Source organism: Anolis carolinensis, unplaced genomic scaffold (assembly GCF_035594765.1).
Source record: "Anolis carolinensis isolate JA03-04 unplaced genomic scaffold, rAnoCar3.1.pri scaffold_8, whole genome shotgun sequence".
In the NCBI taxonomy this organism is placed as follows: Eukaryota; Metazoa; Chordata; class Lepidosauria; order Squamata; family Dactyloidae; genus Anolis; species Anolis carolinensis.
In genome coordinates, this window is record NW_026943819.1 from 30,767,910 (window position 1) to 30,782,639 (window position 14,730).

Sequence of the window (14,730 nt, forward strand, 5' to 3'; positions counted from 1 at the left end):
CCTGGTTCTGGCTGAGCCAGAAGAGAGGGATGATGCGTATAAATAATAACGACACACCCCTTATCTCCCCATGCCGGGCGCCTTGGGGCCAAAGGGAGTTTCCCTGAGGGCTATTCTGCTTCTGCATGTACGCATCTGCCTGCCACTTATATTCGGTTCCAACTGGGCAACCCTGCTCGCAGTTGCAGAGCCACGAATGACGAGAATCAAGGCACATCTGCTTGACGCATTTGGTTCAGAGCAGGCGCATCCACACTACACATCTACGCCGCTTTAGTGCCACTTTCGCAGCCGTGGGCCTCATCCTACGCAAGCCTGGAGTTTGCATTTTCTGGGCATGTTCTGCCACAGGATTCCTGCTGCGGAATGGACTAGAGCAGGCCTAGGCCAACGTGGGCCTTCTCTCCGGGTGTTTTGTAAATAAATATGATTCTATGATTCTAAAAAGGACTATTTTTGATTTTTATTAAAGGTGAAACAAGCATAAAACGCAAAACAAACAGAATCTACCAAGAAGCTCACAAAGCATTAATGCAACGTACAGTTTTCACTCTTACCCCAGAGCGAACTCCTAGTTCGACCAAATGCATCCGTAATAATAACTATAATAATAATCATATTCTCAGCTGCTGTAAGAAAATTGCACAGACAGACTACAAACAGAGGCACAACTATGTGGCCCAAATGATTAAGTGGAACTTATGCCTCAAGTCCCACCTCCCAGCAGCAAAGAACTGTTGGGATCACAAACCTGCAAAAGTCTTGGAAAATGAGCACGCAAAGAATCCAGACTGACAAAGTTCTGGAACACAACACACCAGACATCACAGTTGTGGAAAAGAACAAGGTTTGGATCATTGATGTTGCCATCCCAGGTGACAGTCGCATTGACGAAAAACAACAGGAAAAACTCAGCCGCAGGACCTCAAGATCTCCCTAGGGAGCAAGTTCCAGAGCCGGGGGGCCACTACAGAGAAGGCCCTCTCCGTACAAAGTGCAACTGTTACTTCGCCTTTGCCTGGTCAATTCCAGTGTGTTCTCACTGTAGAATTAATGCAGTTTCGCATCGCTTTAGCTGCCGTGGCTCAATTCTATGGAATGGTACCATCACAAGGCTTTTTGCTTCGTCGGCCAAGTAGTGCTGGGGCTTTTCCAAACTATAACTCCCATGGCATTGAACCCAAGTAATTAAAGTGATGCCAAACTGTATTAAATGGGCCGGGCTGTGGCGCAGCTGGTTAGCAGCCAGTTGTAATAAATCACTACTGACCAAGAGGTCATGAGATCGAAGCCCGGGTTGGATTGAGCTCCCGACCATTAATAGCCTAGCTCACTGTTGACCTAAGCAGCTCGAAAGACAGTTGCATCTGTCAAGTAGGAAATGTAGGTACCGCTTTAAGCGGGGAGGCTAATTTAACTAATTTACAACACCATAAAAATGCCAGCCACATGCGGAAAGGAATGAGGAAGTACTGCCATCAAGGACTCGGTATCACAAGTAGATGGTGAAGTGGCACCCCACCCCCAGTGACTGGAATTGAGCATACCCTCATGAAGCCGGAAGCTGGAACATGTTAAATTGCCTCTGTGTCTGTCTATGTTGTATGTCTAATGGCATTGAACGTTTGCCATGTATATGTGCATTGCGATCCGCCCTGAGTCCCCGTCAGGGTAAGAAGGGCAGAATATAAATACCGTAAATAAATAAATCCATAAATCTACAGTGTGGATGCGCCCAGGGAGGATCCCTTTTGCAGCTTTGGCGAACAGCCATCAGTCAACCCAGTTCTTAATTAATTGGTTTCCCAAACATCACGAGTAACTGGTTGCCTGGCCGTGTTTTGCAATAAGCAATGTGTCTTTCTCTGATTACGGAACAAGGAAACGAAAGCATCGCATTGCATTAATTTCCAGGCCGGGCTCCAGTGTGGCTCCCAGAGATGTAGCCGGAGGTGTTCCGTTCAGTTCCGGTTCAGGACAATACAGGTGAAGGGAAAGGCAAATATTAGCCGTGGTGTGCTGTTGATCTTTCTGCATGGGATCAGTTGGGTCACAATGTGGTTGCCGCGGGTGCGTCTGCACTGTGGAATTAATGCAGTTTGTCACCACTATGGAACCACTCGGGCTCTATCTATGCCCTCGAAGTTGTCGTTGACTAGTTTTGCAAGCCTTCTCTGGCAATGATCAGTAACTGAACATACTGGAGAGGTTTGGGGAGAATTCACCACGACTTATAGGGGTTTGTAGGGACTGAGATGTATAGTTCATCTGCAATCTAAGAGCAGTCTGAACCACACCAACAATGGACCTTGAACTAACTTGGCAGCCAGACCCAATAGGGCCAAATCTGCATATTGGCGGTGTTTGGGAGTGATTGACCTTGGCATCAGAGAGTTATAGTTCACCCATATTCAGAGAACACTGAACCCAGCAAGTGATGGATCTGGACCACACTTGGCACACAGACACAACATGGCCAACTGTGGATACTGGCGGAGTTTGGGAGGGTTGACCCAAGGTTTTGGGAATTGTAATTCACACACATACTTATGCATTTTCTAATGGGAGCATTCATAAACAGCAAAAGCAAAGACTGAGGTTTTTCCCCCTAAAACACAGCATAACATAAGACCAAACTGATATGACCTACCATCCAAAAACAAACAAGGCCCTTTTCAAATAACCCGGGCATCGCCGGGAACCCAAATTAGTTATTACACAAAAAGGAGGGATTCCTCTTACATGAGCTGGGAGCAGAGGCAAGTAAGAAATAACATTATTATTATTATTATTATTATTATTATTATTATTATTATTATTATTATGAAATTAAAATTAAAATTAATAAAAAGTATTTGTAAAACAAAGTTTTCACAGCCCAGCAGGAGAACAGATGAACGGTGTGCTGGAAAATAGATAAAATGAATTTGTAAAATGCAGCAAGTTCTCCAAGGCCGGAAGGAGGGTCAGTGAGCGCTGTCCTCGCCTGACCTTTGCCATTGGAAAAGCCCGCAAGACCCCCAGGATGCTCCCACCCGTTCCCTGCAGCGCTGCATCTCCTGGACATGTGCAGAAATGTGTGGCACATACATACATGTGTGTGTGTGTGTGTGTGTGTGTGTGTGGATGATGGTCTTTGCGGCCACGTGTCCAGGCGCATGGCCATTCATGAATTGGGTGAACTCTAAGGCAGATAATCAGATCAGGGGATCTCATGTGACAGGAGCAGCAGCAGCAGCAGCAATGAGGAGGAGCATGCGGGGCTATGCAGCCTGTGCCGCCTGGATTGCTCTCTGTGTGTATTAAGCGCAGAATCCCAGAGTTGGAAGCCAGCCCAAAGGGCATCCAGCCCAACCTCCTTCTTTCTGCCTAGTGAGAAGGCATGGTCTGATCCCTCCTCACAGATGGCCACCCAGCCACCAAACCAAAGCATGGGCCGAAGGAATGCGCAGGCACACTGCTGATGGCAAGGGCAGGCGGGAGGGAGTGCAACGCTGGCCCAGCACGGCCCTCCTCATTCACAGAACCCAGTACGTGATGCACTGCACACAGCCAAGGAGGGCCCTCTGCGCATGCGCCGTGTGCGCACTCTCTCTCTGTGTGTCTTTGCTGCCAAGGGAAACAGGGCCGGCCGGCGTGGCGCTGGTGCGCGATTAATTCGATCAAGTCGAGATTAGGATGTGGGCTGCCAACGAGGAGCAGGCCGTCCTCAAGCGACCCTTCGCGGCCGGTGCTGGATCTGGATTAACGGGGTTTAAGCATCCATCGGGATCCAGTGCGCGCCCATCCCAAAGACACCTTGAAGCTGCCATCCTGGGCAGCATTGGCATCGGCTCAACAGATAAACAAATAAGAAACAAAAGCAGATCACCAAAATGACATAATAGAGCACCATCGTTGCAAGAGCATGCTGTCCCATATTTCAGATAGCACTATGTAACACAATTCGAAAACATTTCTGTTCCTGCTTTGAAAGTGTTTTTTCCTGTTTGATTGTGCAGTCCTGATTTTGAAAGAACAGTGTTCCCTCACTTATCGCTGTGGTTAGGTTCCAGGACCACCCGCAATAAATGAAAATCCGCAAAGTAGGGACGGTATATTTATTTTAATATTTACATATTATTTTGGCAGTTTTAAGTCTTTATCGACCCATCGTGTGTTGATAAATCGCCTCCTTCTCTTCCTGTTGCCGCTTGAGCTCCTTTTCTCTCCCTTCGGCTTCTCCTTCCTCCCTTCCTCACACTGTAAACTGTAATTTTATGATTTATAATAGTCTTTTACAGTTTATTGAAAAACCACGAAACAGCGAATCCACAAAAAGTGAACCGCGAAGTAGTGAGGGAACACTGTAGTTGTTCTAATCCAGAAACTTTGTTTTTTGCGGCCCAAACTGTGTTGAATTGGTTGAGACGTGATGATGATGTGATTCAGTGACAAACTAGAGCCAAAGGTGCTATCGCAGAATCATGTCCCTCCGCCAAAAAACAAAGTTTTGGCAGTTTTATAAACTTTCCCCACATTTTTTATGATACAACCAATCAGGAAACAACATTTACAACCTAGCAACAAAAAATCATGTTACATAGTGTAATACGTTATAATTATACAATAAAATCATATAATACAATTCTGATATAATAATATAATAATAAATAATCCATAGGGATTCCAGTGCGCATACCAAAGACATCTTGAAGACACCATCCCAGGCAGCATTGGCATTAGTTCAACAGATAAATACATGTGAATATATATATATATATATATATATATATATATATATATATATTCACATAATAAAAATGGAAATCTGTATCCAATCACAAAGACAGCCCCTGGCCTCCACAAACAAACTATATAGTTCCCAGTGCTGAAGAGCCACCGTCACTCCCTCCCAGGACATTGCAGGTTACAGTGAGCACATCCAAGGGTTCCTTTCTCTCATCATTTGCATGACCCCGCCCACTGCCTTTCCTTTAACCCTTTCCTCGCTTGCCTTACAGACAATTTTATGATCCAGAAGGTAGAAGAGGCAACAAGGGGATCGGCTACACTTGATCTCATCTTAACAAATGTGGAAGACCTGATCAATACAGTCAAAGTGGTTGGATCCTTAGGGGCAAGTGGCCATGTGCTCCTGCAGTTCACTTTACAAAGGAAGGCTGAAACTAAGACCAATCAAACACGCATTCTGAACTTTAAGAGAGCTGACTTCCAAAAAATGAAGAAAATATCTGAGTGGCATTCCATGGACGCCAAGGGAGTTAAGGATGGATGGGAGTTTTTCAAAAATGAAATACTCAAGGCGCAAATGCAAACAGTGCCAACAAAGAATAAAAATAAGACAAGTGTGAAGAAGCCAGAATGGATGTCCAAAGAACTTCTAACTGAGCTAAAGCTCAAAAGTGACATGCCCAAGAAGTGGAAAAGGGGAGAAATCACCAAAGAAGAATTCAAACGTATAGCCAACACCTGTAGGGAAAAGGTTCGCAAGGCTAAAGCGCAAAATGAGCTCAGGCTTGCCAGAGACATTAACAACAACATTTATATTGTGATTTATGTATATGTCAACGGTTGTTTTAGGGTTTTGTCCCCATGTAAGCCGCCCCGATGAAGGTGGGGTATAAGAAAAAAATATTATTATTAATTATTATTATTAAAAGGCTACATAAATCAATGGTGAGATGATACCGTAAAATGCTACAGAAACTATTATATAAGTTAGCAATTGCATACTTAAAAACCAATTAAAATTCAGTATTATTAAAGAAACACTTTGGAGATTGACAGCCACACTATGATTATGTAAAAGCATCTCCAGAACAGTCAGTTGCAATATCAGAAATTACTGGTGGGGCTGGACTAATAACAGGTGATGATGGGAGCTGTAGTTTACCCATATTCGCTTGCACTGTCTAATGCGTCCACCCCAACAATCAATACTTATGAATGTTTATTGTTACAGAAGAACGGCCCCAGGCATCACTGGGAACTTCAGCTCGTAGATCAATAAAATCAAACGGTAAAGCAACATGTTTGCAAGAGCATCCTTACTTACTCTCCGGTATTTAAGATACTTCAAGAGCATTTCGGAAGGAACGTTTCCACATCAGGAAGCCCTTTGCGGCAATGTGTGTGCTCTTCGGTATCACCCGCTTTATCATAATCCTTTTCCTAATGAATGGTTTGCTCGAGTATCTAATCTAATCAGGGAAATGATACCTAGGAGTGTGGCCTTTAATAAATGCAATAAATAGCCGTGATAAAGGAAATAATCAGCCGGAGGCTTAAGATAGCCTTTTCAGTTCTCCTTCAGAGTGAATTTCGAGGAAATCCGTACAGACTCGGGAGCGCCGCAAAATCCACTTTTGTGTTTGAAAACGAGGTGTTTTTGAATCCTGAGGGAGGCAACCCCTTGGCCGGCTTGCTGAGAAATCCACTCCGGGTTTTACTCCATGCTTGAAGGGAGGGAGTTCTCCAAGGTGCTGAGAAGCCGGACCAGGACCTCGGAGAGCGCCTTCGGAACAAAGCAAAGCCCGGAGCGGATTCCCTCGGCCAGTGTCCCTGCTGCAACCTGTTCTTAATACAAAGCTTCCAAGTGCTGACGAAGGCTTTCATGGCTGGAATTGCTGGGTTGCTGTATGGCCATGTTCCAGCAGCATTCTCTCCTGACATTTCACTTGCATCTAATGCCATCCTCAGAGGCCTGTTGGAAAGAGGCAAGTGGAGCGTATATATATACCCGTGGAATGATGTTCGGGGTAGGCGAAAGAACCCTTGTCTGTCAGGCAAGTGTGAATGTTGCAATTAGTAAGCTTGAACAGCATTGAGTAGCCCTGCAGCTGCACAGTCAGTAGTGCCAGTTAACACCTCCCAGAGAGAAGGTGCCTCCAGGCAACAGAGGCCAGGCTACCTTTATGCAGATACCCTCACTGATTGACTTTGCAGCTTCAGGGCCACTCCATGCTGATCAAGCTAGCTAATTGAAATATTCAGCCCTGCTTCAAACAGATAAGGATTCTTTCTCCCACCCTGGACATCACTACATCTATCTATCTATCTATCTATCTATCTATCTATCTATTCACATACACACACACAATGCAGGTGAAACGTCAGGAGAGAATGCTGCTGGAACATTACCACACAGCTTGAAAAACTCACAGCAACCCAAAGCTTCCAAGGCCGTATTTACACTGCAGAAGGAATGGCATTTGGGGTTTCCAAGGCTGAGTGTCATAGTCCAAGGCTCAAACCACATGTAAGTGAGTAGATATAAATATCGACATACACAGAAAGATATTGACGGGAGAACTTTTGGATTTATAGACTCATGGCCTCGGTAATCATCATGCGCTCATTCGCCAAACGGCTGATAAGAGGCTGCTGTAAACTGCCATTTATGATACAACCCAGTTGTATCTTTGGCAGCTCAAGAAGGCGGAAGCAGAAATGCTTTGCTTCTGATATATATGTGCATAGTTTCTGTTTATTCATCCCACTCTATATGCATGCACACCTGTCTCTCTATATGCATTTATGTGTGTGTGTGATTTAAATGCTTACATTGCTTAGTCGTTGCATTTTAATGTTGTTATTGATTGATTTGTTTTTCTTGATGCTGTTAGCGACTGGAGGTATGTATACCTTTGGTATTAGAGAATGAATGCAGATTTGCATCCCTTTGAACTTCCATGGCTCAATGCCATGAGATCATGGAAGCTGTAGTTTCACAGTGTCTTCAGCCTTGTTGGTCAAAGAATGCAAACTCTCACGACCCATGGAAGTTCACGTGGTGCCGGATTGCATTCATTCTACAGTGTAGATGCGCCCAGACCTTGGGAAAAAACAACTCCCAGGAGGAGTATATAGCACTGATGTATGTTTCATTTTTCTGGTCAATGTTTATTATAACTGGTGCATGTTATTGTTTATTGATGTATTGTACGATATTATTGTTTTTGTATCTGATATTTCTGTGAGTCCCCTGCGGGGGAGATGGTGGCGGGATACAAATAAACTTATTATTATTATTATTATTATTATTATTATTATTATTATTATTATTTTGTGGACCTTTGGTGATACAGAAGAGCCCAGCAGCAGCTACCGGCCCCCGGGATGCTTTTAGAAACAACATTTCCCTTTTTTCTAGTTACAGTAGAGTCTCACTTATCCAAGCTAAACAGGCCGGCAGAATGTTGGATAAGCAAATATCTTGGATAATAAGGAGGGATCAAGGAAAAGCCTATTAAACATCAAATTAGGTTATGATTATGACTTTACAAATTAAGCACCAAAACATCTCCCAGCAGGGACTTGGGGCAGTTAACATGGGACAACGGCCCGAAAACAGTAAACAAGTACAATTAAAACATATTACAATGAATAAAACACAGTAAAATCACATTATGCAAACAATACATTACATTAAGCATAAAAGCCCATTAAAACATAAAGTAGGTAAAAGTAAAATAAAATACAATGAACTACCAGGATAAAGTGCCGTAGTAAAGTTATAAAGTGCTTCGGGGCAGAGGACAAAGTGCAACTATTTCTTGACCGTTGGGTGGAGATAGAGGTCCAATTTATTATAAGAACCGGGAATGATGCAGAAAAATATGTAAGTTAATTTTGGTTATGGGGAGTAATTACTCAAAAGCGCAATGAAAGAACCAAGTTTTCAATTGCTTTCACCTCCCTGAACCCACTGACCAACCATCCACCCCCGTGGATGACTGGGTGTCCGCAGATCCCTATTTTTTCCATTTAATGTATACACATTTTGTATCCCGATGAATAAGTCACTTTTTGAAGAAGTATGCCACCGGTCACGACCTTGGTGACCTTTCGTCAGCACTTCCTGGCCTGGGAATTCCCTCAAGTGAACGGAGCCCCCCGAGCTGGGCTCTGCAGGCCAAGGGAGACTCCACCAGGCATCGGAAGAGCGGCAAGGCCGAGGACAAGGCACGAGCGGAAAGACAAGGTCCTGTTCCCGTGACTACTACAATATTTGATGCACTTTATTCTATTCTATCCGTTGGAAATATTTCTAGTTTCTGCCCCTGGTGGCACAGTGCGTTAAAGCGCTGAGCGGCTGAACTTGCAGACCGAAAGGTACCAGGTTCAAATCCCGGGAGCGGAGTGAGCGCCCGCTATTGCTCCAGCTCCAGCCAACCTAGCAGTTCGAAAACATGCCAATGTGAGTAGATCAATAGGTTCCGCTCCGGCGGGAAGGTAACGGCGCTCCATGCAGTCATGCCAGTGGCCACATGATCTTGGAGGTGTCTATGGACAACACCGGCTCTTCGGCTTAGAAATGGAGGTGAGCACCAACCCCCAGAGTTGGACACGACTGGACTTAACGTCAGGAGAAACCTTTACCTTTAAATCCCATCCCAAGTCTCCTATTAATTGCAGCACTTTAGTCATCTAATTCATTCTCTAAGTTTACAATATACACTCCTTGCACCTTGGCCCAGTTTGTTTTTATGAACTCTGCTCGGGATTTTTTAAAATACTTTGACATTATTTTTAATTTTACCATGTTAATGTGTATACAGTAACTGTATTTTATTTGCTGTGTTTTTTATCTGCTGACTATTGTAATTACTCGGGCTTATCCCCAAGGAAGGCACCACAAGTCCCTTCGGGGAGATGGAGCCGGGTTATAACAATAAAGTTGTTGTTGTTGTTGTTGTTGTTGTTGTTGTTGTTGTTATTATTATTATTATTATTATTATTATTATTATTATTATTATTATAGATCCACCCTGAGGAAAAGGGTTCTTACCAGACGTCAAGGGAACCACTGACCGCAGAGGGAAGCTGAGGAAGAAATACAACCTACAAACAATAATAATAATAATAATAATAATAATAATAAATAATAAATAATAAATAATAAATAATAAATAAATAAATAAATAAATAAAGATACTGTGGGACTTCCGAATCCAGACTGACAAAGTTCTGGAACACAATACACCAGACATCACAGTTGTGGAAAGGAAAAAGGTTTGGATCATTGATGTCGCCATCCCAGGTGACAGTCGCATTGACGAAAAACAACAGGAAAAACTCAGCCGCTCTCAGGACCTCAAGATTGAACTTCAAAGACTCTGGCAGAAACCAGTGCAGGTGGTCCCTGTGGTGATGGGCACACTGGGTGCCGTGCCAAAAGATCTCAGTCACCGGCATTTGGAAACAATAGACATGGACAAAATCACAATCTGCCAACTGCAAAAGGCCACCCTACTGGGATCTGCACGCATCATCCGAAAATACATCACACAGTCCTAGACACTTGGGAAGTGTTCGACTTGTGATTTTGTGATATGAAATCCAGCATATCTATCTTGTTTGCTGTGACATAATAAAATAATAATAATAATAATAATAATAATAATAATAATAATAATAATAATAATAATAAATTTATTTGTATCCCGCCAAAGGGGATTCAGGGTGGCTCACAGAAACTATCTCCAGACCCACCAAGGAAATACAACAAATGGATCATATAGCATAATCGTTTTCCAGGAATATACCAGGAGTATATAGCATTGAGCAAATGGAGTCAAAGTGTTGCCAAACTGCATTCATTATACGGAACAGATGCACCCTGACTTATATTCAAATTCTTCAGATCATAAATTGAAAACTCTTCCCAGGGGAAATTTCCGCCACACTTTGGCCGTAATATTTGCATGTTTGCACAACATGCCATTTTAATGGCTTGGATTGGGGAACGCATGTCTGGCAATCAGGACTTTTTATGGGGAAGGTGCCAGGCCCATTATCCCACTCTTCCCAACCTCAAGGCTCTGAAAAAGGGGTTGTAAAGCACTTTGCAATGGCCCAGCGACCGATTCTCCTGCCAAGAGAGGAGCCTCACCTCTTCCGGGAAGGGTTGCCTAACGTTGCCCAAGGTGTGCCAAGACAACAACCGGAGGAGACCATAAAGGCAACAACTGGCTTCTTCCTTTCCTTGAATGGGGCAATTTGGGGATTCTGTCTTCTTCCCTTCCCTCCCACCTCCATGCGAGACACTTGAGCAACCTTTTCTCTCGGGAAAGTGAGTCAAAGCCACTGGGAAAGTTGGCCCTTGCAACAACAAGTCCCCTTTCGAGCTGCTTCTGAAAAAGAGATTCATTCCCATTACAGTAGAGTAGACAATGTTTTCAATACATCATGATATTTTGGTACTAAATTCGTAAATACAGTAATTACTACATAGCGTTACTGCGTATTGAACTACTTTTTCTGTCAAATTTGTTGTATAACATGATGTTTTGGTGCTTAATTTGTAAAATCATGACCTAATTTGATGTTTAATAGGTTTTTCCTTAATCTCTCCTTATTATCCAACATATTCGCTTATGCAAAGTTCTGCTGGCCCGTTTATGTTGGATAAGTGAGACTCTACTGTAATAGTAATTCTGTGGACTAGATGGCCTCTGAGGGTCCCATTCAGCTCTGTGAGTCTAATAATAATAGATAATAAATCATAATATACAACAATAGTAATTCTGTAGACTAGATAGCCTTTGAAGTTCCCTTTCAACTCTATGAGTCTAATAATAGATAGATAGATAGATAGATAGATAGATAGATAGATAGATAGATAGATAGATAGATAGTAATTTAATAGTAATTCTCTGGACTAGATGGCCTCTGAAGGTCCCTTTCAACTCTAGGAGTCTAATAATAGACAGACAGACAGACAGATAGATAATATAATAGTAATTCTGTGGACTAGATGACCTCTGAAGGTCCCTTTATTTATTTACAGTATTTATAATCTGCCCTTCTTTCTCACCCCAAAGGGAACTCACGGTGGATCACAATTTACACATACATGGCAAACATTCAATGCCATATGAACATAGAGGCAGAGACATAGAGGCAATTTAACCTTCTCCAGCTTCCAGCTTCATGAGGATATGCTCGATTCCGGCCACAGGGGGAGTAGCTGCTTCATTATCCACTGTGACGCTGAGTCCTTGGATACTTCCTCATTTTTATGGTGTTGTAAATTAGTTAAATTAGCCTCCCCACATAAGTGGTGCCTACATTTCCTACTTGATAGATACAACTATCTTTCGGGTTGCTTAGGTCAACAACGAGCAGGGCTATTTTTTTTTAATGGTCGGGTGCTCACTCCGACACAGGCTGGCCTCGAATTCATGATCTATTGGTCATAGTGATTTATTGCAGCTGGCTCCTAACCAGCTGAGCCACAGCCCAGCCTTGCAACTCTGCGAGTCTAATAATAATAATAATAATAATAATAATAATAATAATAATAATAATAGATAATAATATAATAGTAATTCTGTGGACTAGATGACCTTTGGAGTCTCTTCCGACTCTAGGAGTCTATGATAATATGTCATGTTGCTGAATATATTGCACAAGATTTCCCTAGCCTAAAATGATACATTTTAACATATTGGTTTTATGGTTCCTGTCCCCTTGATCTGGCCATGTAAGTGCGATTTATTGTTATAATTGTATTATTTTACTTTGTTTAATGATGTGTATTATGTTGTTATGTAATGTTTGTGTTGCTTTTATGACTGTAAACCACCCTGAGTCCCATCCGGGAGATAGGGCAGTATATAAATAAAGTTGTTATTATTATTATTATTATTATTATTATTATTATTATTATTATTATTATTAATTGCAATCACAGGCCAAGCGTGCATCTACACTGTGGAACTAATGCCGTCTGACCGCACTTGGAGTGCCATGGCTCAGGAGTGTGGACTCATGGGAGTTCTCATTTTGCAAAGTCTTCAGGCCTCCCTGCCCAACGGGGCTGGTGCCTCCCCAAACTACAAATCCCAGGCTTTCAAAGTCATGACCAGAACTTCAGGCCCGGCCCAGAAACTCCTTAATGCAAAAGGGATAAACCGAGCGAAAGCGGTCCCGGGTCGCCCTCGAAAGGTGCTGGTGGCACAAAAGCCAAGGCCGGAGAGCTGTAGTTCGGGGGAGTTAAAGGCAAGAGGATTTCCGGTGACTTTATTCATGGAATGGGGTCAAGCCAGTCCATGGAGCGCCTTCAGCGCATCGTAAGCAGGCGCTCTCAAAGGGCGGTGTGCGTGTGTGTGTGGAATTGTGTCTCAAAAGCACAACAAAGGCCACATGAAATCATGAGTTTTATACCACATTGGCAAGGCCATCACATGACAAAAAAGAGAGCCAACAAAAAAAATTCCTTTTCTCTCTCCTTCTGTTTCCCCTCCCATCTTCCTTCCTTCCTTCCTCTTGCCTTGCAGGCTGACCTATTAATTTCCGCATACTGTTTATATATTTATCTGGGCTGGATTTTAGATCTACGAACTGTTTTAGCAATAAGGAAGGAAAGAAGGAACCGAAGAAGGAGTGAAGGGAGGGAGGGAGGGAGGGAGGGAGGGAGGGAGGGAGGGAGGGAGGGAGGGAGAAAGAAAGAAAGAAAGAAAGAAAGAAAGAAAGAAAGAAAGAAAGAAAGAAAGAAAGAAAGAGAAAGAAAGAAACTGAGAATGAAAGAAGGAAGGAAGGAAGGAAGGAAGGAAGGAAGGAAGGAAGGAAGGAAGGAAGGAAGGAAGGAAGGAAGGAAGAAGAGAAGGAAAGGAGAGAATGAGAGAAGGAAGAAAAGACGTAAGGCAGGAAGGACAGAGGGAAGGAGCAAGTGAAGAAAGGAAGGAGAGAAGGAAAAAAGGAAGGAAAGACAGATAGAAGGAGAGAGAGAAGGAAGGAGAGAGTGAAGGAAGGATGGAGAGAAGGAAGGATGAAGAGAAGGAAGGAAGGAAGGAAGGAAGGAAGGAAGGAAGGAAGGAAGGAAGGAAGGAAGGAAGGAAGGAAGGAAGGGAGAGAAGGAAAGAAAGTCATGTGTGCCAAGTTTGGTTCAGGTCCATCATCGGTGGCGGTCACAGTTTCCTTGGTTGTGGGCGAACTACAACTCCCAGAAAGGAAGGTCAGTTCCCTAACCCAGTCATCGAATTTTGGGATATCAAGTATGCGTGCCAAGTTTGGTCCAGATCCATCGGTGTTTGGATTCACAGTGCTCTCCGGATGTAGGTGAACGACACCCAGAGCGCACTATGAACCCAAACAATGGTGGATCTGGACCAAACTTGGCATGCAGACCCAATATGCTCATATTTGAATGCTGGAGGGTTTTGAGGGGAATTGGCCCGGACATTCTGGAGTTGTAGGGACTGGGATGTATAGTTGCCTTGCAGTCAGTGAGCACTCTGAACTCCACCAAAGATGGAATTGGACCACACTTGGCACATAGAGAGAGCCCCCCCATTAAAATTTGATGTTTAATAGGCTTTTTCTTAATCCCTCCTTATTATCCAACATATTTGCTTATCCAACATTCTGCCGGCCCATTTATGTTGGATAAGTGAGACTCTACTGTATATTCAAATCTATTTGATGCAAGATATGCCCTTCAAATACTACATATTTCATGAATTAGCACCTACATAATTAAAAACAAGATAAAACCAAGTAAGTACAGCACTATTAAAACTTAAGCAGGGAACACCTTGGATATAGGTAAAGGTAAAGCTTTTCCCCTGACGTTAAGTCCAGTCATGTCTGACTCTGGGGGTTGGTGCTCATCTCCATTTCTAAGCTGAAGAGCCGGCGTTGTCCGTAGACACCTCCAAAGTCATGTGGCCGGCATGACTGCATGGATATAAACAACCACGATTAGTTAAAAGCATCCCCAGC

The 14,730-nt window shown here is 43.2% G+C and overlaps 1 long non-coding RNA gene across 1 annotated transcript; it reads left to right on the forward strand.

The window, feature by feature from the left end:
- The first annotated feature begins 1,885 nt into the window (after positions 1–1,885).
- LOC134293437 (uncharacterized) lies at positions 1,886–6,031 on the forward strand. Its single transcript, XR_010000402.1, has 2 exons — positions 1,886–1,986; positions 5,004–6,031. It is a non-coding gene; the product is annotated as an uncharacterized LOC134293437 (long non-coding RNA).
- Positions 6,032–14,730: the final 8,699 nt, after the last annotated feature.